Genomic DNA, 24,710 nt, shown 5'->3' with positions numbered 1-24,710 from the left:
CACAAACACTCTGCCTCTGCTTCTACTGGCTCCACAGCTAGCTTTTTAAGAACACTGGTGAGATTATGAGACAAGCAATACCTTAATACCCAACCTCCCACTTAACTTACAGCAGCCATTTTACCTGTGCAAGCTGTCACCATATTTCCTATAAGTTACTTCTTTCAACTCTTTGGTCACAGCACTACTATAACACAATTTCTGTTGTACTTTACCACTAATCTTGCAATATTAAACCACAAAATACCACTGTTACTTAGTAAAGGAAAACCTTTTGTTTATGTATAAAATGTCTTCTACTTACCCATGCATAACTGTCTACAATTTATATGTAAAATGTTTAATTTACAGTTATTTATTAACGAAAACTACTTGTTTATGTATAGATGACTTGCCCATGTATAACTGTGTACAACTTTATATGTCTAAGCAAATTTATTTTTAAACCTCTAAAATGTATATAAAAATCTTTGTGGAGGTTTTCTTCCCAGGCCTTCCCTGAAAATGGGTTCTTGACCCAGTCGAACTTTCCTGGTCAAGAAATGTCAATAAATGATAAATAAATAAATACTACTTGTTTCTTTTCCTGCAATATTCCCTGTATCAAGCAACATGTCATAACATGATGTTGTATAGCTATGAAAAATAGCATATCGAACCCAGATTTTACAGTTCTGGGTCTTTACTTAGCTTACTTCAGTAGAAAATGCACCACTTTGCTTTGCCATAATGATTTTAAAACATTGCCATGTTTCATATAAAGTGAAATATATAGGACTACTCCTGCCAACAGAAATACCTTATGAATGAGCACAAAATAAACATTGCTGGATTTTTACATTCATTACACCCACAAAAACACATTGAGTTGTACATGTATGCACAAACACACACACACACACACACACACACACACACACACACACACACACACACACACACACACACACACACTTTCACTGGCAAGCCTGTTCCACAGCAGTGGTATCCTCTTTGAGATACAACTTGTTCTGTTGATGTTACAGAAGACTGTTAGATCCCTGTACCAAATATTTGTTATGTCATTCGACTTATTGATGTGCTGTGGGTCCATCGAAACAGGGTCAGAGGATGCCTTATAAGTCAGACACTGGACACCTCTTAGCAGTCTGCCAAAGGTGACATCTGTAAGACTGCCACAGTCTGTGTATTTGTAATTGACTTGCCACAAAACTACTTGTACTGTGTGAAGACAGACATGATGGATGGCTTGGAGTATGTGCCCCAGGCCAGTATGAGCCTAGCAATGAGTATCATTCTGTCTTTGGCAAGGATAAAGCTACAATATGAACAACAGATGATTGACTTTAATTAATTTGCTTAGTTGGTGTCACTCCAAAGGGGTTAATACGTTTCTGCAAGGGAATATATGGTCAACAGACCATGCTGCTTTGCTAGGGATGACCTACACCTGTCTCTTGGCTAAAACATTGTCCTTCCCCATAGTGTATTTTTTATGCAGTGAGGAAATGACAACCTTCCAGTTTATCAAAATCAGCTCTAGAAAATCTAGAAAATAGTGTTACGGCTAAATGACAGGAGTCTAAACAAGAAACTCCGCCCCCTCCAAGCTGTATTTACCTTAGACTATGCAGATATTTATGTACTTATCAAGACATGGTTTCAAAACAATACAGAGTACCCTAGAAGTGCAGGGGTACAATGCTTTCTGCACACTAAGACAAGGTACTGCACAGGCAGGAGCCAGGCGTGGAGGTGCAGTAATGTATAATCAAAAACAATCATGACTCAATGCTGTTCAAACAAGATGATGATTTTGAGCTTCTTCATGTCCCATATATTTGCTGGCTTTATGTCCCCAACTGTGACAATGAATTCCCATCACACATCTTTATACTGAAGTAAGTCACAATTCAAAAAAATTCTATACTTGTAGGTGACTTTACCTCACTATAAACTGGACCCCAGATGTGCAATCTTCCTGGACTTTGCCAATAGAAACATCTAACAGATAGTCTATATGCCCACTAGGGCTGCAAATATGCTGGATCTGGTCCTCATTAACATGAGATAGGATCTATCATTTCATTTCTAGGCTTATACTCTGTGCGGAGGGGGGGGGTCTTCATCTTGGTAGCTGTGCTATTACATACCCAATCATCCTGGACTTCTGGTTTCTCCAAAGTACCAATATCTCTACTATTAGTAGAACCAAGGAATAAAGACTTTTCCCGCAGAGGTAAAGATGGTAGAGACACATGTTTATAACACAATGCCTTCCAAACCGATGTAATAAACTATGCCTACAACTATCTTCCAATCCACAGATCCACATTATGCTTGACTAAGATCAAGGAAAAACTCTGATTCACATGGAAGGGAAACCTGTTCCAGAAAAGGGGGTATTCTCTGAGACACATACCTGTCCCTCCAAAATATCCAATTTATGTTCAAGCAAGATTTGTCTTTAGATCCAGCAGTCCTGTTGCTATTTGTTTTGTAGATATGAAACTGGTCCATCAGAGCAGGATCCAGGGATGTATTAGTATGACAGACCTAGCTCACCCCTCAACATTCTGCAGAGGACCAGGTTTAGTGATCGGGCATTTGAGGCAGTCTGCATATGACATGTTGTGAAAGTTTTGCCTCCATACCACACAGCATGCATCTATCATTCAGTATGCAGATGATACTACCTTAATCTGTGCTGCACAAAACATTCCCACCTTCTTGCAAACAACTCAGCTAGCATTCTCTGACATTGAAAACTACCTTATCAAAGCCCAACTTATCCTCAATCCAAAGAAAACTCAGCTTATGATTATAACCAGTTCTAACAAAAACACTGATAACAGTCAATTCACTATCTACTTCGCAAATGCTACTCCAATTGCTCCAGTGGCATAGGCTAAGCTACTGGGAATAACCATAGACTCCTACCTAAAATTTGATAGTCATCTCAACTTAACTACTAAAAAAGTACATGCCAAACTGGGATCACTCTACCGTATCAAACCATTTCTTACCAACAACACAAGATCAGTCATTGCTCACTCCCAACTTCTATCCACCCTACTCTATGCATCTCCCATTCTGACTAATCTCAACAACACTGAACTAAACAAAAATGGAAGCCTGCTATAACATAATTGCCCACTTTGCTGCAAATTGCTCATCTAGAACTCATCACTGTACTGCTTTGAGACAGCTCCACTGGCTTGAACTGCCCAAACTCCTAACCTACAATCAGCTCTGCCTCTGTCATTCTATCTACTACCTCCCCAATAAGTGTCCTGCCCTCAAAAGCCTAGTACATCATCACTCACCCAAAAGGCTTCTTAAATCATCAAGAAAACTACTACTGGAAGTCACCAACAGCTACAATAGTTTTGGAGACACACTATATAGTAGTTCAGTGGCTAAAAAATGGAACTCCGTCCCCACTAGCATACAAAACACATCGTCCAAAGCCTCCTTTAAAAATCTCATTAGGCAATGTCTCAAGCAAAGTTGGTAGTGCCATGACTGCTCCACAGGCTAGTGAAAGGTACACATACGAAACCTAGAGTACTTGATAATAGATTTAACTCTTACTCACAAACACTGGCTAGTGTACAATGTATGTACTGTACCTGTGTACTATGTATGTATTCTACCTATGTTCCAAATTTCAGCTGTACACCACAAATCTATTAATTACCTTTATTTTTAAATTAATATTTTCTTGTTTGTTCTCTCCACTGTAACTGTTTGTGCCGTATACCACTGTAAAAACATGTCTCTTGTAATTTGTGTGTATACTGATCATGTCTAAATATCTAAATGTATCTGTAATTTTTCTATGTGGAGCTTTTCTCCCCGCACCTCTGCTGAAAAAGGGTGTTTTTGGCTCAGTCAGACACCACCAGTTAACAAATGTAAAATAAATAAATTTATTTCCTTTGAAGTAAGATCCATCAAAAGTCATCAGATAGCACAATTAGGACACCTGTGGGTGGTCATAACTGTCAACTCATTACTTTTTGTCAAACCTGTTCTACCATTGTCCCGCTCTCTCTAAAATCAAGCACACTCATTTACATAGGAGTCCTGTTGTCAGCAGTTGCCTTTCAGATGGAATGACTTTCTCTTACAATGCCTCTTCCTTCCTATTGAAAACACTCTGGGTCATTGTTATTCAACTACCGTTACATGTTATGTTTTCTGAAGCATTCAGAGATATATGAATGTTGTTTGCTGCTGAAGTGAAGAGGTGTCAGCCCTGCACTTGGGAAGACATGCTGCTGTGTTCTCTTCTAATCTAATTTACATCAAATATCTTCAAGACGTCCATTCCAGTTTGAATCCTGAGTGCTCATGTTCGTTCATGAATATTTTTCACTTCCACAGGGTGCTTTCCCTCTGTGCTTCACCTCTGCCTTTTGATATCCACATGCTTACTCTAAAGCATCTTTCTCATGCGTCTTGATAATAGTGCATTTTTGAAAAATGAGTCATGGCCAGTACACTGTATGCAGTAATCTATTTTCTTTCCACCCAACAGATTCATTTTTACTTAAACTAGTGCTTGTTTTCAATCTCAGCCAAGGTGGTCACAACAGTTTCACTCAAGGGTAAATGACATTAATGGTGCAGGTGACGAATGAGTACATGATCCATAGGTTCATAGATTAGTAGGGTAAATGACATTAATGGTGCAGGTGACGAATGAGTACATGATCCATAGGTTCATAGATTAGTAGGGTAAATGACATTAATGGTGCAGGTGACGAATGAGTACATGATCCATAGGTTCATAGATTAGTAGGGTAAATGACATTAATGGTGCAGGTGACGAATGAGTACATGATCCATAGGTTCATAGATTAGTAGGGTAAATGACATTAATGGTGCAGGTGACGAATGAGTACATGATCCATAGGTTCATAGATTAGTAGGGTAAATGACATTAATGGTGCAGGTGACGAATGAGTACATGATCCATAGGTTCATAGATTAGTACAAGGCTAACTGTCCTTATTTTATTTATTTATTTATTTATATCTGTTGACCGGGAGTGTCCGACTGGACGTAGGTCCATTTTCTGCATAGGCCTGGGGAGGAATGCTCCACAGTTAAAATAAACAGACAGTAGTTACATTGGATTACATAGCGATTAACAATTTACATAGCAATTACTTACAACATATTTACAGATGAAGAACATAGTACATCAGTAGACAACTAGAATCTTTATCTGTGAAGTACATAACAGACATTAACAAATGTTACAAGAAGAAGTTCCTGCTGTATAATAAGTACTGGCTTATGAGCATCTGAGCTTGCTATAATCAAGGTAGTTAGTGGAGTGGAAAGAAAGGTAGTGGTTGGATGGGGTGGGTGATATTAGAGTGGGAGTTGCAAGGGCAAAGCCAGCATGTTTTTAGGTGCGCTTTTAGTAAAGTTTTGAAGTGGGTGCATGATGGTATGGAGGTAATTGTGGGTGGGAGGGAGTTTCATAATTTGATTATAGTGCAAGAGAATAGTGCTTCACCAGCAGAGTTACTGGCTTTAGTGATCTGCAAGTGATTTTTGTTGCTGGATCTTAGTGGTCTGGTGGTGCGATAGGGTTGGAGTAGATTCTGGAGGGATGGGACATTTAGCGGATGGTTTACTAGTTTGTGGGCGAGTGAGAGTTGATACCATTGAATGAGGTGAGGGAGTTCAAGCCAGCCCAGTTCAGCAAGTGAGAGATAGTGATGACTATGGTAGGATGCCCCATGTGGTGAATTTGGCGATTTTGTTGTAGCAGGTCTCTAGCTTGCAAGCCATTTTAAACCTAGCCAATTATCCCTTGTGAGACTCAAACCTTGCACCTTGTGTTTATAAGGCAAACACCTTAACCATTAGGCCACCCTGAATAAAAGAATGAATGAATGAACAATCTGAATAAATGCATGTTGTATATGGTGCAAAGGAGATCTAATGAGGAAAGATGGAATGACATCTGCTTGCTGCTATACTATTGGAAACATTTTAAGTGTATTAGGCTTCCTGCAATGGGAATGGAAGAGTGATTATGCATTAGCACTGGCATTAGGTCACCCCAGGATATTATAGCATTGCTTTGTGGGGAGGTGGGAAAACTACTGGGCTTCATCAGATCATGCCGTCTGTGTGGGGGTGGTTATGTGTGCACTTGTGTGTCTGAATGAACGGATGATGTATATAGTGTAACAGAGAACTGTGGTGCAAAGCTGGTCTGACACCTTCTTGCATAAATGCTATGTAGAGAGCTTTGTCAATACAGCTTGCTTGCTACAGTTAGTGGGGGGGTGTGAGGAGCTGACAGTGTCAATACATATGACCCCCCAGTGAAGCAGTGCTTTATGTAGAGGTGGGTAATGTAATACAATTCAGTGGTGCATTGTGTGTGTAAGTGTGTGTGTGTGTGTGTGTGTGTGTGTGTGTGTGTGTGTGTGTGTGTGTGTGTGTGTGTGTGTGTGTGTGTGTGTGTGTGTGTGTGTGTGTTCATACATGTACAAAGGGAGTCCATGGTGTAACAGAGAACAAGTGCTGAAAGATGAAATTACACCTGTTAGCTGACCTGTTAGGGAGAGAGAGTTGTGTCTGTGCAGTTGTCTTTCTGCAATAGGTGGGGCCATTGAGCTGACATCATATATGGCGTTTCTCTCCAAATACATTGGAGCACTGCTTTTTGTTTTTGAAGGGAAAGCATCAGTCTTAATTGCTACATGGCTTGTGTGTATCTGGCAGGAGTGTAGAGGGTGGAAGTGAAAATATGTGGAGTGTATTAACTGATGCTCAAACTAAACTCTTAGGAGTCATCATTGATGATGAACTCAAATTTAATACACATCTTCTACAAAGCATAAAAAAAAACTAACTAGAAACTAGGTTTGCTATATTGTAACAAAAAATGTCTAACTCCAAATGCTAGGCTTTCTCTTGCTCAAGCTCTCCTCCTACCCTCCCTTCTGTATGCTGCCTCAATATTCACCAGTATTCAAACCACAACATTAAACAAACTCCAGCAAACGTATCATAAAATATCTAACTTCCTAACAAACTCTCCTTACAATACACACCACTGTCTACCCGTCTTTCATCCCTACACTGGCTAGAATTCCCCCATACATTGTTACTTTCACAACTACAAATGCTACATTTCATTTAGAATTCCCCCATACATTGTTACTTTCACAACTACAAATGCAACATTTCATTCTCTATAAACCTTCCTCTTGCCCAGGTCTTTCTGCCTTCATCTCTATCTACACACCTTCTTGCACTCTCTGTACCTCTAATCAGCAACTTCTACACACCTACCAACCAAAACAAGCAGTTGGCAAACTCTTACATAAATACTCCATTGCCCAAAACTGGAACAAACTGCCTCGTGAAATAAGTTGCACCATTACCCTGCCCACTTTAAGGAAAATCTTAAACTCCATCTGCTCAATACCAAAATCTGTCCTTGTACAGCTCCAACCTAACCTCTACTCCCCCTCCTGGGCACACTCTACTCTCTAACCACCCTCCTCCCATCTAAGTAATCCCTCTACTAAGGTTAACAAACTCTACTGTATACTCATATCTGATGTATCAATCTGTGTGTAAATATGTAAATAATCCCTACTCTGTAAACATAAGGTGGATATAACACTAATGTTTTGCATTCTTTTCTTTTGTATTTACTATTGTTCTTGACTAATTTTTAATATCTTATCATATGTAAATGTAACTGTTACCATTTTATTTCTGTATACTGGCTGTGTTGGAGCTTTTGTCCTCGGGTCTCCACTGAAAATGGGCCAAAAGCCCAGCTGGACCAACCCGGCTAATGAGCCTATATTAGAACATCGAAGTTTCAAAACTTTGAATGTTCTAATATCAAACCATATTCAGCAAAAGCTGAAAATATCAAAGCAACAGAAAACCGAATTTTTTTCCTAGGGAAAGAATTTGGTTATCCATTTCTGTTGCTTTGGTATTTTCAGTGCTGTGGTGGAAAGTTATGGGTCGGGTTCAGGTAAGTGTGTGATTGAGTGCGGGTTAGGTTAGTTAGGGTTTGGGTGCGGGTTAGGTATGTCTGCGATTGTGTGGATGTGAGGGTTAGGGCGGGTTAGGTGAGTTAGGGTTAGGGCGCAGGTTAGGTATGTGTGCGATTGTGTGGATGTGAGGGTTAGGGCAGGGTAGGTGAGTGAGGGTTAGGGTGCAGGTGAGGTGAGTGTGCGATAGTGATGGATCTTAGGGTTAGGCTTTGGGTTAAGGTAAGTGGATAGTTAATGGTGTGTGTATAGTTTAATGTAGGGTTAGGTGTAAGATTTTAGGTTTATGTGTGTGGATTGCTGTTTGTTTGGTGTGCTTGTGCTGTTTGTATGTGTTTTGGAACAGCAACTTTTTTCCCTAGGAAAAAATTCGCTGTTCCGTATGTGCAATGTTTTCAGCTTTCACTGAATAGGGTTCGATATTAGAACATTCGAAGTTTTGAAACTTTGATGTTCTAATATAGACCCCCGGTTAAAAAATGTCAGTAAATAAATAAACGGTGTAATGTGCAACCTTTTTTTCAAATATCAATCGAAAGATGGCTGGGAAGGAGATGGACATGTAATTAGACTAGGTATGCAGTCATGGGTAGGGAAAACAGCATGTGATTTGTACATAATAACCATGCCACAATGTTTTGTGGAGAACTGGCCACTGTGTCATGGTCATGTGACATTCTGGCTTTGTATGTGTCCACATATGCTAGTGTGTGTGTGTGTGTGTGTGTGTGTGTGTGTGTGTGTGTGTGTGTGTGTGTGTGTGTGTGTGTGTGTGTGTGTGTGCGTGTGTGTCTGCATGCTTCTGTAGATATTAGATATACAGAGTACAGAACTGAACAAAACTATGAAGTAAAGCTGAACTGACATTGGCTCGCAGCTTTACTTGGGGGATAATGACAATCAGTGCAACATCTGTGGGGTGCCTGGAGTTGACATCTGCCTATATTTTTTGCACCTCTTAGCCATTACAGCACTGTGTTGTACAGGAACTCAAAACCCCTCTGCTCACCAGACAGTAATGTGAGTGCATGCATGTGTTTGTGTGAGTGTTTCTGCTACTTAAAGTGTCAAGGACAACAAGGTTTGCATGTGTGGGTGGAGAGTTCTGACAATGTAATGAGTAGCATGTGCCATAAAAATGGGTTTGAAGACAAATGTAGTGACATTGTCCATTGGCCCACATGAACCAGGTTTGATTATTTTGTGAAGAACTGGCCATTGCATGCTGTTTATCCAGTCCTGTGGGTGTGTGCATGGTGTAAAAGGAATATGGAGTAAATCTGTACTGACCCCTGCTTGCAGCCCTGCTGAGGGGGGCAACTATGTCAGAAGAGTGGATTGACTCTAGTTGGAATGGGTGGGAGCCCTGTGCTAGCAGCCATCAAGCACTTTGATTTGTCAAAGCCATTTCAGCATAGTTTTGCAAGGAGGTGGGAAAAGCCAAGGCTGAATGGTATGTTGTGTGGGTGTGGGTTAGTGGGTGTGTGTTTGTGAGGAATTGAAGTGCGCCTTTAAGTGTGATGTGGATGTTATGCATTGTGAAATGGAGAGATCAAGAGTAAAACTATTTTCAGTGTAGTCAGTAGCAATTTCATCATTGTTTGGTTGAGACATATGCATTGATTGTCCTGTGTTTATCAGTACAATGTCTGAGTCCACACAAGTGTCCCTACTTTTGGATTCCACTTTTACACTGACATAGTACAATCCATAATGATTTCCAAATAAGGTGTTGGATTCTCATGAACAAATAATGACATTTATTGCACTTAATGACACTGTTTCATAAAGGGGATGCCAATTCATGTAGCCTTATTGTGTGAGCTTACTAAATTAATAGTACTGCTGTTGTCAAATGTATGATTTGGAAGCTTTCTACGTGAGTCTGCTGCTGAGACGATTATAGATATGCTTGCAAGTATACAAGTAAGAGAACCTGCATAAAGCAATAGTAACTGAAACTAGTGGGTCACTTAAGGGAAATTATTGAGAAGAAACAAAACTGTTTTATTGTTCAGCTTGGCATTACATAAGCTGGTTGAGGTTATGCTATGACAGAATTACTATACAAAAATAACCATATGAGCAGCCAGAAGGCAATCCAAAGCAAAATATATCACTGCAAATATTTTAAGAAATTGATATATCCACCTAAACTGTGGACTGATATTTGTGTTTTTTGTTTTTCAACTCATAATTCCTGGGAAAGTGCTAGTCAAAAGATAGGGAGTAAAGAAATGTGAAGGAAGAGTTTTAGTGGCACACCAAGCTGTGATTTGTTTGTATCCACTGTCATGCAAAGTTGACTAAATAGCTGAACCTGGTCAAGCTGGAAATGTGAGATTCTGGCTCATTGAAGGAAGAGAGATGGGTGGAGTAACTTGGCCAGGAACTGAAACTAACAAAACTGTTCTTTGTAAAGTATTTTTATCACAGTAATTTGTTGACACTTGCAAGCTTTTTTCAGAGAATATGTAGTACATCGGTAAGAAAACCTTTGTAAAGCTCAGTGCAAACCAGTCAATGACACAAGCTGCAGACTCTCAAACATGGCATTTTTTTCAGGTTTTCCATTCTAAGTGAATGGAAGTCTAATCTGACAACAAATGGTAGGGCTAGTTATTCTCACAATCGGGCTGTCATACTGCATTTTGGGACAGATTTAGCTTTCCAAACGAAAAAAACCCTCTAATCAGGATCTTCCCCCATGAGGGCAGACAGGGGTAAAAAAAATAATAATAAAATTAGGAACGAATACTTATTTTGTGGCAAGCAGCTTTGAGAGGTGCAGAAATTCATGACTAGATAAAAATATACGTGTTTTCATCATTTGCCAGTAGTGGTCTTTTAAACTAATTCTGTAAAGCTAGTCCTAAATGATAGGAAGGGGTGAATCCAGTCAGGGCAGGAAGGCAGCATTGCCCCAGGCCACATAAATTGAGCCTAGGGAGGTTTACTTCATAAACTTAATGATAGGATTATAATTGGGTGACTACACTGACATAAAGGAAAAGGTACAGTCTGGCCTTGAGAAACATCATCAGTTTACTGCTGTTATTGAAACTGATGCAAGTAAGCAAAAAGAAAAAATAATTAACTCTGGAATCTAAAGGGCGTTCACCTAATTACCAATAACTAAGTGAGGCTTCATCAGATCAGTGTAGATTTAACTCGGGAATCTAAAAGGCATTCACCTAACTACCAATAACTAAGTGAGGCTTCATCAGATCAGTGTAGAATTAACTCAGGAATCTAAAGGGCGTTCACCTCACTACCAATAACTAAGTGAGGCTTCATCAGATCAGTGTAGAATTAACTTGGGAATCTAAAGGGTGTTCACCTAACTACCAATAACTAAGTGAGGCTTAATCAGATCAGTGTAGAATTAACTCGGGAATCTAAAGGGCATTCACATAATTTCCAATAACTAAGTGAGGTTTCATCAGATTAGTGTAGAACAGGACTGTGACACCTCTGCACTGGCCCGGTATCAAGGAGCCTCAATCCTCACCACTAACACCAGTATGGGATGTGCACATTGGGATGATGACAAGTACACATACAGTAAAGTACAATTTCTGTTAAGAGCACACAGAGATCACAGTCAGTCTGGGGCTGGCTTCTCCCTCTCTCTCTAGATCCCCAATAAGACTCCCCACTGGCACAGCTATAGGATTAAGATCTCAGCTGAGTGGCCAAGCTAACTCCTCCAGCACCCTTTCTGTCCAACCAGTGCTTCGTGTCCCTGCCCAAGTAGCTGACACATACACACACACACACACACACACACACACACACACACACACACACACACACACACATATACATACTTTGAGATTTGATTGATATACAAACACCCACACCTAGGAAAGGCTGGCACAGGTTTACTAGCTATGCCCCCTTTTGCCCAGACTATAAAGTAGTACCAGCTGCCACCAGCCACCCTTACTTATTAGCTACTATTAAGACTCTTACCAAAGGGTGCCCAGTCTTACTGTGTAATGTTACTATTATCCAAATGGTAAGTGTGAACAAGACTTTCAATGCTAGGAAGTGGCATGTACAGTGTCACCAAACACATATGCAAGTACTCTAAGAGCTTAACTATCTCTAAACAATCCAGCCACAATTAAAAGGTTTAAATATGTTTAATAATAATAAAAGTACAACACAATATTCAATAACTCAGCACAGTGACTACAGAGTTCAGAATCACAGGAAATATTTTAAAACAACATTGTAGGACAGTCACACATAAATACAGAAAACATCTAAACTAATCTTTACTATATTCCTATCTATATCTAAGAGAATCACTTTTCCCTAGCTACGTACTATTAGCAAGATGCAGGCAGAAGTGCTAAGGAGTGGGATGTTTCTAGGTCCAAAGACAAATACAAAATGCCCAGACTCACTCTCAGAGATAGTTCTTAATAATACACATTACTGCTGGGTTAGCCAGGATGACGTCACTCTTTGTCACTTGCCTTTAGTTCCCAGGCTAACAGAAACTAACATAATTTTTAACATCTCTAGGTGAGAAGTACACATCTCTGAGAAGTTTGCCTAGAACTGGAAGTCATAAAACAATTAACACTTTTACATTTGAAACCTAGTAATTATTTCTGTTTCAAGACAACAGAAATAAGCTTTTAGCTCTAGACATGCTGTTTCCTTGCTGCACTGAAACACAATTGTAAAATGCTTTACTTTTCATTTTATTTTCTTGAGGGTTTGCAAGTTAACTCTGTATGTTCCAGCTTCTACCATGAAACACACATTTGCACAGGCACATAGTCCATATACATTTTTGTTCTTTTCCAGTAGGGTACACTATGGTTACATTCTTGAAGCTCAGTACATAACATACAGTTCAGCACAAACTTCTGCACCAGTAGTTTAATATACACATATCATAGTTCTCTTACATTTGTAAGACAAGCCTATGGATCATATTAATATTCACAAATGACTTATGATTATTTACAAAATTCCAGATAGCTGGGCTGGCAGCCTCACAAGCACAGTGGCATTAAGTGCATTCTTATGGTTAACTCCACTAAATAATAAATATATGTACATGATAGATTGGATTTTGAGACAAAAAAATAAAATAAATTAACAGATTTAGCAACACTGAACAGTGAATATATATATATAAATCAGTATAAAAATCTCGAATGACTTAATGCAGGAAAGTTTTTAAACTTATGCTTATTAGTAATACTACTCCTGACAAACACATTTATTTATTTCTTTTGTTATTCATTTATTTAATTATTTCCAGCTTGATGACCGGGGAAATCCAGTGGGTCTAATGAGCCTGTTTTCAGTGGAGGCCCGGGGAGAAAAGCTACGAAACACAATAAAGAATGTCTACAGAATAGTCATCATCTTCTTTCGGCTGTTCCATTTAGGGGTCACCACAGCGGATCATCTGTTTTCATTTCTTCCTGTCCTCTGCATCTTGCTCTGTCACACCAACCACCTGCATGTCCTCTCTCACCACATCCATAAAGCTTATCTTAGGCCTTCCTCTTTTCCTGTTACCTGGTAGCTTCATCCTTAGCATCTTTTACCCAATATACTCAGTATCCCTCCTCAGCACATGTCCAAACCAACCTAATCTTGCCTCTCTGGCTTTGTCTCCAAACCTTCTAACCTGGGCTGACCCTCTAATATACTTATTCCTAATCCTGTCCACCCTTGTCACACCCAGTGCAAATCTTAGCATATTTAACTATGCCACATCAAGCTCAAACTCCTGCCTTTTTGTCAATGCCACTGTCTTCAACCCATATAACATAGCTGGTTGGAGTGTTTTAAAGTTGCCAAGGTTCTGCGTTGTCCTAAGAGTAGGGGAAAGTGAATTCCAGTTTCTGGCTAAGGAAAAGAGAGGAGTAACTGTCCAGGTTAATGGTTAGATTCATGAATACTAACTAGGTTGGAAAATGAAATGAGAGAACTGTGTTACAGAAGGCAGTGTTACATATAAATCTAAAAGTGCTTCTCAGCCCATTATGCTCTTAATTAATTTTTTCGTATGTGTTCCAGTAGTAGTCAACTTATGTGACTAAAGTGCTTAGGTCTATTGTGGTCCAGTTTTCTAAGTTCAGGTACAGATTTGAGGGAGCAGTTTGTACTGAGTCATGGGTGCCAGCAAGCACTTAGATGAATTTTCCACTCTAGTTTCTCTTTCTCTAGCATAGCTCATGTGTTGCCTTCAAGTGGGCCAGTTGTTACTTTTTCCACTTCTTCTTCTTCTTTATCTTTCAGCTGCACCCGTTAGGTGTGGATCATCTGTTTCCATTTCTTCCTGTCCTCTGCATCTCCGCATCTCTGTCACACCAACCACCTGCATGTCCTCTCTCACCCCCATTTATAAACCTTATCTTGGGCCTTCCACTTTTCCTCTTACCTGGAAGCTCCATCCTCAGCATCCTTTTCCCAATATACCCAGCAGCCCCCTTCAGCACAAACCAATGCAATCTCACCTCTCTTGATTTGTCTCCAACCTGAGCTGACCCTGTAATATAGTCATTATTAATCCTGTCCATCCTTGTCACACCCAGTGTAAATCTTAACATCTTTAACTCTGCCACATCCATCTCTGACTCCTGCCTTTTAGTCAGTGCTACCATCTCCAACCCACATAACATAGCTGGTCTCACTTCCCTCTTGTAGACCTTCCCTTTCACTCTGACTGGTACCCATCTGTCACAAATCACTCCTGACACTCTTCTCCACCCACTCCACCCTGCCTGTACTCTCTTCTTCACCTCTCTTCCACACTCACCATTACTCTGAACTGTTGATCCCAAGTATTTAAACTCATCCACCTTTGCCAGCTCTACTCCCTGCATCCTCACCATTCCTCTATCCTCCCTCTCATTTACACACATATATTCTGTCTTAGTCCTGCTGACCTTCATTCCTCTCCTCTCTAGAGCATATTTCCACCTCTCCAGGGTCTCCTCTGCCTGGTCCCTACTATCACTACAGATCACAATATCATCTGCAAACATCATAGTCCACAGAGTCCCCTGTCTGATCTCGTCTGTCAACCTGTCCATCACCATTGCAAATAAGAAAGGGCTCAGAGCTGATACTTGATGAATCCCACCTACACCTTAAACGAATCAGTCACTCCCACAGCAGACCTTACCACTGTCACACTACCCTTGTACATATCCTGTACCACTCTTACATACTTTTCTGACACTCCCGACTTCCTCATACAATACCACAACTCCTCTCTAGGTACCCTGTCATATACTTTCTCTAAGTCCACAAAGACACAGTGCAACTCCTTCTGACCTTCTCTGTGTAGTGCTCTTTCCTGGCATAAAACCATACTGCTGATCAATAATCACCTCCCTTCTTAACCTAGCTTCCACTATTCTTTCCTATATCCTTTCCTATAACTTCATGCTGTGACAGATCAATATTATCCCTCTGTACTTACTACAGCTCTGCACATCACCCTTATTCTTAAAGATTGGTACCAAAATACTTTTTCTCCACTTCTCAGACATCCTTTCACTTTCCAAGATTTTATTAAACAATCTGGTTAAAAATTCCACTGCCATTTCTCCTAAGCACCTCCATGCTTCCACTGGTATGTCATCTGGGCCAACAGCCTTTCCATTCTTCATCCTCTTCATAGCTGTCCTTACTTCCTCCTTGCTAATCTGTTACACTTCCTGATTCACTATCACCACATCCGGTACATACAACACAAATTTCTCAAAGTGTCTGCAGTGTCGGTCATGTCTGGTTAGTACATTATTAAGATAATTTAGTCAGATGTCTGATAAGTGTTTAGTAATCCTTAACTATAGGGCATTGATAGTCGTGCCTATGTAGGAAGGTATACATGCTGTGCAGCTGGCCCTGTAAACTACAAACTTGCTTTTGCAGACACTGAGCTGTAATATCTCTTTTTTGAGTCTGGACAATAAAAACTGTATTTCTTACTCATAAAGTCACAGCATCTGCATCCTGGAGGCATGTAGACAAAGGTGCCAACAACTGACTCCATAGTTGGCAAATCATGTCCTTCTACCCAGCTTCTAATATTTCACTCTTTACGATACATGAAAGTAGGCTCAGGGTCAAGTATCTTATTAGTGGACTGCTTTCCACAGATGATGCTCTAGTTTTCACTCACGGTACATTTTATTTCCAGGGAGTCTCTTGAAAATGTGAGAATCATACTACTACTTAGTTTCTCTTTGTCAGCATCATTTTGTGAGCGCAATTTGCTCTCTTCATGGTAGGTTGACTAGAGTTGGGTCATTATTTGGTTTCAAGGTTGAAATGGAATAGAGTTTGTCTTTTATCAGGTTCTCATTGCACCCCATTTCAAGAACGTCATTTTGTAGTTTGTCCAAGTTATGTAGAAACTGCAAAATTTCCCCCGAGACACACAAGCTACCCTCATCCCTTGTGACTTTATGACATTTTTCCTTGAGATTTTGTGGTGCATACAATTTGCATGTAGCAATAGTTTGACCCATGTGGGTTTTCTAAACAGGTCATTGTTTAACACAGTATAATTTTCCTTTTTTGTAAATGCTGAGATCCAGAAATTCTACCTTTTCAAAGTTGTAGTGGTTAGTGAAATGCAGGAAGTGTGTCAACTTTGAAGTGTAGTCAAAGAATTCCTTAAGTTTTTTCACCAAGCTGCTCTATGAGATGAAAACTGGATTTTGATCTGACAAAGCTATTTTAAGGGTGAAAGCACTCATCTATTTGTTTTTCAGTAAAGAACTGTTGTGTCTCACTACAAGTATCTGTGATTTGTGCATAAATATAAATATATATATATATATATATATATATATATATATATATATATATATATATATATATATATATATATATATATATATATATATATATATATATATATGTGTGTGTGTGTGTGTGTATATATATATATATATATATATATATATATATATATATATATATATATATATAGGTGACAGGTCGAAGTCGATGCCTGGAGGTCGAACGGCGACAATGTCAAAAACAACATTGCCGAAGTACGAATCTCGCCCCCATCTTGATCCATGTTAAAGGCCGTTCTGAGGTTTATGGTGAGTCTTATTTTGACAATGTCAGAATTCGACATTGTCAGTTTTGCGGAAGCAGGTCGATGATCCCATCATTCAATGGGGTCAAGTTCGACCATCTGATGGTAAACTTAATATATATATATATATATATATATATATATATATATATATAGGTCTACTGGTCTACTTTACTTACCCAATAGCCACATCACCAACTTTCAGTTCGCTGAGATGACAGGAAAGAAAAAAACAGAAGACTGACATCCGGAACACCAACTTTCCACTTGTAACCGCTTGGCCATCACAAAAAAGAAAAAGTTAAATCCACCCATGTGGAAAGTTTCATCCTCGACACCCCCACTAACTAAATATACCAACGCCGAGATCACACTACTGTGGGGGTAAGGGGCAAAGTTCAACAGCATGGCCAAGTGGTTACTTACCTTGAGTGAAAAGTTGGTATTTCGGATGTCGGTCTTCTGGTTTTGGGTTCCTTTCATCTCGGCAAAGTGAAAGTCGATGATGTGGCTGTTCGAGTAAGTAAACTAGACCCATATATACAGTATGTGTATATATATATATATATATATATATATATATATACTTTCACTTAAGTGCACTTTCGCGAAACCAAAAAGCCACTGTTTGTTTTTGAACAAGTGGATTTTCGGTGTTTTCCAGTAGACCCATATCTATATATATATATATATATATATATATATATATATATATATATATATATATATATATATATATATACACACACACACACACACACACACATATATATATATATATATATATATATATATATATATATATATATATATATGTATCAAAGTGTGTGTCTGCTTGTAAGCTAATTAGATCTTTTTGTCTCAAGTTTTATCTTTCGCCTGCCAAGAAAAATGCCACACAACTGACAATATGAAAGATACATTAAGTGATAATTATCCATCATTTTATCTTAAAAATTCTTACTCAAAGATTATAGAAGATAAGGAAAGGCTGAGGTACTGAATCCACATTTCACTGTGGCCTTCAGAGGAAAAGGAAGGTGAAGGTGGCCATGTAGCACCAGTTCCTTTGCTATGATGAGGCAAAGGTGGTAGCTTCCCCAGAAGTAAGCTGTTGAGCAGACATAAGAACAGTAATAGCAATCATTTAAGCAGCTCTGGCTAATACGATGGATGTTTAAATTAATGTGCTTAATTGCTTTTAGCAATAGTATGTTGGTAGTAACAACTCTTTGCTACAGTTTCATTTTCATAAAGGTGTGGAGGACTTCCTGTTTTCATCCTGAATGTAGATTTTTTCCTCAATTTTAGAAGACCTTTTTTTTTTCTATTGGAAGACCTCTTTTGTTTTGGTCCTCAACTTTAGGTTTATAGGGCACTACTCTGTAGATTGCCCTGGGTGGGAATTGGGCCTAACTATAACTCTCGGTGGTTCCACAGTGTGCTGAGATAGGTTCATAGGTAAGTACTAGGCTATCTGCCCAAGGGCATATTTAAGCCTATCCAGAATGTGTTGGCTTTCGCCACCCCCTTAGATTAGTTCCCTGTGCCTCTGTCCAGCAGAGCCATTAGTTCCCTATGCCTCTGTCCAGCAGAGCCACTGCAGTGATCCTCGGGGTAAATTTTCTGTTTCGCATCCACTCGTCAAGGTTTCTCTTGAATAGTGTTAGTGAGGGGGTCTGCCTAATGTAGATTGGAATCCTGTTCCAAAGCATGGGGAGTCTCTGGGACAGGAATCTATCCCTCCAGCAAGTCCTATTTATAATTATGGTGAGGTTTAGATCACTAGAGCGTGTGGCTCTCGTGGATTTGGTTTTTTTTAGGTGGAACATGTCCATCAATTCTGGGTTAGACATGGACTTGTATGTCAAGCAGAGATCACCTCTGAGTAGGTGGTATGCAACCGAGTACAGCTGGAGTTTCTTCAGTCGGGCTGCATAGGGCATCTGTTTGAGACCAGTAATCCTCTTGGTGAGGTACTTCTGTGGTCTTTCCAGCTGTTGCAGGTGTCTTGTTAGGTACATCCCAAATGGGGCACTGTACTCTATGATGGGTTTGATGAGCGATGACTAGAGGGGCACAATAACCTCTTTTGTTCTAGATGCGAACCCTTTTGTGATTAGGTGGGCCACATAAAGGATTTTCTTACCACCTTGGCAATATGATTATCAAAGGAGAGATTACTATCTACTTGGGTCCCCAGTTCCCTTATTTAATTTTCTGTATTTAGGGGACTACCATGTATATGGTAGTTTGTGGGTACTTTGTTTTTTCCAAAGGGGATGACTATGCACTTTTTGGCATTTAGCTTGAGGCCATGATTTTGACACCAGGTATCCATCTCAGTGAGACCCTTCTGGAGGATGAGTCACTTATGGCCCCCAGTTTGCAGTTGTCTGTGAACTTGGTCAGCCATAGTCCTCCTGTGCTTGCCTGTACCTCTGAGAAGTATATACTGAACAGGAGGGGTCCCAGGACTGAGCCCTGGGGGGTGCCATTTGTAACCAGTTTAGAGTCAGACCTAGTGCCTGCAACTGTCATCATGTGGGTTCGGTCCATGAGCCAAATGGCAACCCATCTCGTGATATAGGGGTTTATATTCAGGCTGATGAGCTTGTCTATAATACCAGAATGGGGAATGGTGTCGAAAGCCTTTGCAAGGTCTAGGTAGGCTGTGTGGACCTCCTTTCCCTCATCTAAAGCCTTGGTAACTGTCTCAAAGAAGTCCACTAGGTTTAGGAGGCATGATCAGCCCTTAACAAAGCCAAACTTTATAGGGTCCAATGTTTGGGTGTTCCCAATGTCTCTGTTAATGGGTTCCATGATGATGCACTCCATAGCCTTGCAAACCAGGCTAGTCAGGCTTATAGGGGAATAGTTCCCGGGGTCCATTGTGGCTCCACCTTTGTGGAGCAGGATAACTGTTCCTGTGTGCCACTCTATGGGTATGTAGCCTGTAAAGAGGCTGAGTTTGAACAGTGTGTTTAGGTGAGGGGTTAGTTAATTTTGGAGTTTGTGTAAGATACAGCCTGGGACACTGTCCGGTCCCATTAAAGCTGTGTTTTTGACTTTGGATAGGGCTGTTTTAACCTGTGTGTCAGTGATTGCCAGGGCTCTACATTCTTCTGGTATGGTTATGGGCCCTTTAGGGGGTGGGGGGGGGTGAAGTTTTCACTAAACCTGTCTGCCAGAATGTTGGCAATATCAGTCGGTTCAGTGTATTTTGTGCCATTCTGCACTAACTCAGAGCAGATCTGAGAGTTTCCACTTAGGTTCTTGACATAGCTAAAGAATGCTTTGTGGTTCTCTTTGGAGTCCTTGGCAATTTTTCTTTCGAAGCTAGCCTTGGATGATTTTATGAGGGATTGTAGTTTCTTGCTGTTACTGATCAGGGATGTCTTTCCTTCTTGGGATTTTACACTTTTCTGTACTAGTTTCCTCCTTCTATTGTATAGCTTGTTTATGGCAGGGGTCCACCAGACTGGTTTCCTTTTCTTGGAAGAGTGAGTCTTGGTTTTGCTTGGGATAGAATGATCCATGCATTCTTGCAGGTGCACATAGAGTGCCTTTGTAAGGGATTCAGAAGCTTGGACAGCATTGTCCTTTAGCATGGGGGCTGTGAACTTTTCCACCTTGGTCTTAAGTAACGTGAGGTTTGCTTTTGAAAAGTTTTTCACGGTGGTTTCCTTGATTGGGGGTGGGGGTGGAATGTGGATATTCAGAGTGATTAGTCTATGGTCTGATCTAACCAGTGAGGGCTTGACCTCCAGTTTAGAATACCAGTCACCCATGTTGGTGATATGTTGTCACCTCTGGTGGGGGTGTTGACCAGTTGATCCAAGGCGTTCAAGTTTATAAATTCTAGGACGCGTTGGGCAAGGGAGTTAGTACTTGAATAGTTCTCCCAGTTAATGTTTGGGTAATTGAAATCACCCAATATTACGGCATTTAGTAGGACCTTCATATTTTCCAGTGTCTCCAGAAACGTGGAATGGGGGTCCTGGGTCATGGTGGGTGATCTGTAGCAAGCTACAATTTGAATTGCAGTTTTGCCCATTGTTGGTTGAACATGGATGATTGCTGAGGCATTGTGCTGTGCCACTAACCTGGAGGTGTGGGTATCCTTGATGAATATAGATACACCCCCGGCCTTTTGTGTTTCAGTCCGGGTTCTGTGGCCGAAAAGTATGGTATGAGTTATAGCCTGCCGGTGCTGGGGTGCTCTCTGGAGCCTTAAACCAGGTTTCTGTTACTGCACAGATATCGATGTTCTCCATACTGAGGAGTGCCTCAAGTGCATGCATTTTGAGGTTTAGACTTCTGGCGTGGAGTAGCATTACCCTTAGTTTTTGGTTACTTGTGCCATTTACGGTGATGGGTTTGTCTTTTGAGCCTTACCTAAAAAAGGCACTATGGGAGTGACAAAAGCCTTGGCCAGTATTTGAAAGCCTAAGGGTGACAGGTGTAAGCCATCTCTTGTGAAGCAACGTGGCTTGTCGAGCATGTCATCCCAGGTGGACAGATACTGGATCCCCTTTGAATGACACCAGAAACTTAGCCAATTGTTGAAATTGATAATTTTTTCTTTATATTGTGCATCATTCTTGGTGAGGTCAGGATGCTACTCAGGGCAGGGTCATACCAGCTTGGGCTACGTGATCAGAGACCTCTTCCATGTCTCTTTTCATGTAGTCCAGGGAGGTACGTCTCAGATCATTCATACCAACATGGACAATGACAGAGTCATATTTGTACTTGTTCTGGAGTGATCTGAGTGCTTGTGTTATGTGGCAGATCCTGGCACTTGACAGGTAGCTAACTGTAACCTTCTCCTTGTCCAGCCTAGTTAGTGGGACATCAGTGTGCCTGACTATAGAGTCGCCTATTACTAGTGTGTTGGGTATGTTATTTTGCCTTAAGAGCTGTGATTGCATGGCACACTGATTATGTGAAGTATGTGTTTCATGGTTTGTGATGGGGTGTGGAGGTTGCTTGGGTGTCTGCTTTGGAGGTCTCTGTTGCTTTTGCAGATTTTTATTTAGCACCTCATGTATTTCATGTATTTATGTGTGTTATTTGCCGGTGTAGGTTTAGTAGAGCTATGTGAGACTGGTGGTGTGTTGCAAGTATTTTCCTTCTCTTCCTGTCAGTTCCAGTCTTGAGTTGTGAGAGCTTTGCCTCCAGTTTGACTGTATAATTGCATCTCTCGCATATATTAGTGTTTGGTGGTAGGAGGAGGGGGTTGTCTGTGTACATGAGGCAGTTGTAACATTGCCTCAAAATGCCCAGATTCACCAGTTGGACTGGAGAGTACACCTGAAACTGCCATTTTGACATGCCAGAATAGGTAAAGTGAGCTGTTTTACTGATTGGCTGGTAGGGACGAATAGAGAGCCTTGTCCTTCTGGACAGTATAGGGGGGGGTCTAGTGCTATGGTTAATTGTTGCTTGCTGTGAGGTTTGAGCAAGTGCTGGGCTGTGAAATGAATGGTTTGAGTGCTTAAGTTGGAAGTTTATCTAGTTCCAAGGGAAAAATTGATTTAACCCTAGCTAACTGGCACTGCCCGGTGTGCAAAACCGTGCAAATGCAGTTTATATAGCAGGGAAATGAAAGAGATAAAAATTAGCTCAAAATGGCCAATAAACTACTAACATCTGGGCTGAAACCACTCCTTCGAGGACAGATAGGCTGCTCAAAGCTCCCCTCTCTCTCAGGTGAACAGAGAAACTTCCTTCTATCCAAGTAAGGTTTGGGCAACACAGAAACTTGTAACCCAGCCCTGAATTCAGCGATATAATTGGGTAAATGCCAGCACAGAGATGGAAAAGTGGGGAGAGAAATGGCTGACATAAGAAAGAATAAAGCAGAGAGTTATGATAGACTACCTGTCTTGATTCTTAGGAATCTGACCAGTGTGCTGGCAGATCTTGTGACAGAGATCTTCAGAGATCACTGACCAGTGCAGAAGAGACTGAGGACTGGAATATGACAACTGTGGACTCCGTATTGCAACTCAGAGACTCTGAACTGCAAGTTTCAGAATTAGCAAAAAAAAAAAAGAATTTAAATTACAGAATAATAGTGAGTGTCGACAATGACTGCTGCTTTTGGTGGGACATGAGGCGCCACCACCACTACTGCACTCCCCTGGCACTTATGCATGCCAAATGTGAGATCACCGAATCTTAGCGTAAAGGGCACAGCAATCTCATACTTAGGATATGTATGTCCTCATTTTGACACATTGAGTCTCACTATTCTGGGTCTCATGCTAATGAGTCTCAGATTAATGAATAGTTATCCAAGAGGGGTCTCCTTATACAACAGGGGGCAGGAAAAATCCATTTGCTAGCTGAACAGCAGGTGCAACAAAGTCATCAAGAGAATCCTGAGGAAAGACTGGCTGCTTTCCTAGAGGACAACAAGCATGGTTTCATTATCAAAAGGATCTGTAAGCTAAAACTAACAGGCAGTATAAGTAGACATGGTATGTCTGTACTTCACTTGGTCCTAAATAGGTGACTGCTAGGAAAAGTGGTAGGCTGAGGGTAGGACCAAGTCTGTGGAACTGGATTGTCATGTACCCGAAGGTTAGGATGTACAGCATTGTGGTTAGAAAAACGAATTCAGGCATAAAGGGATTGAGCGGTGGAATTTGGCAAGCGTCAAGTATGGGTCAAGTCTGGGTCCAGTCCTCTTCAGTGTGTCCATGTCAAACTGAATTAACCTCAGTGGGGATGATGGAAAGATAGGTGTGGAAGTAAAGGACTGCTGGAAGAAGGACTCAGAAATGCTGTCCAAGTGAGCAGAGAAATGGAAGTTAAGATTCAGTGCAGACAAATGCAAAGTACTGAACTTGGGCCACTACAACTCAGGCACCACAAATAAAGCAAAACTGATGGCAACAGAGCAGGGAAATGATCTGGTGGTGCTGTTCACACATGGATAGCAGCAACAAACATAACGCTGGGATTTACCTTTCTTGGGACAGAAGTAAGGAGGTAATTTTCCCTCTACCAAAACCTGGTCAGCCTCACTTTGAATACTGAATGCAGTTCTGGACAACATTCAAGGAAAAGGGACAATGGATGCTAGGGGGAGTCCAAAAGAAGCACTAGAAGAGCACATAGTTTGGAAAAGAAAGGCTATGACCAGAGAACAGAGAAAAGAGAAGCTGGGATTTTGCTGGCTAGAGGTCAGGAGGAAAAGTGAGGGATGGGATGACATAAGTGCAGAAGACTTTATCATGGAGATGTGAAGGAGTCTTTCTGATCATAAAGGACAGATAAAGGTTCATAGGTATATACAAGGCTAACAAGCACCATGGTCTTTATGAGCCTAGCTTCGCAACCCAATCCAGTTGCATCCCTTTGTAAGATGGGCATTTAAATTGGAGGAATATTTTAGTTAGCAGGGCTATATTAGTTAGGGGGTTTCTATAAAGTTATGTGGGGGGTATGTTAGTTAGTGAGTATTTACTGTTGGGCTCTGTCTATAAGGATGAATTTACAATTTCCCATCTAATGGTCAAGGTTTGTTTGAATAGTGTTAGGGATGG

Source organism: Protopterus annectens, chromosome 15.part0 (genome assembly GCF_019279795.1).
Source record: "Protopterus annectens isolate FY-2018-M chromosome 15.part0, PAN1.0, whole genome shotgun sequence".
Classification (NCBI taxonomy): domain Eukaryota; kingdom Metazoa; phylum Chordata; order Ceratodontiformes; family Protopteridae; genus Protopterus; species Protopterus annectens.
This window is presented reverse-complemented; position numbering follows the sequence as displayed.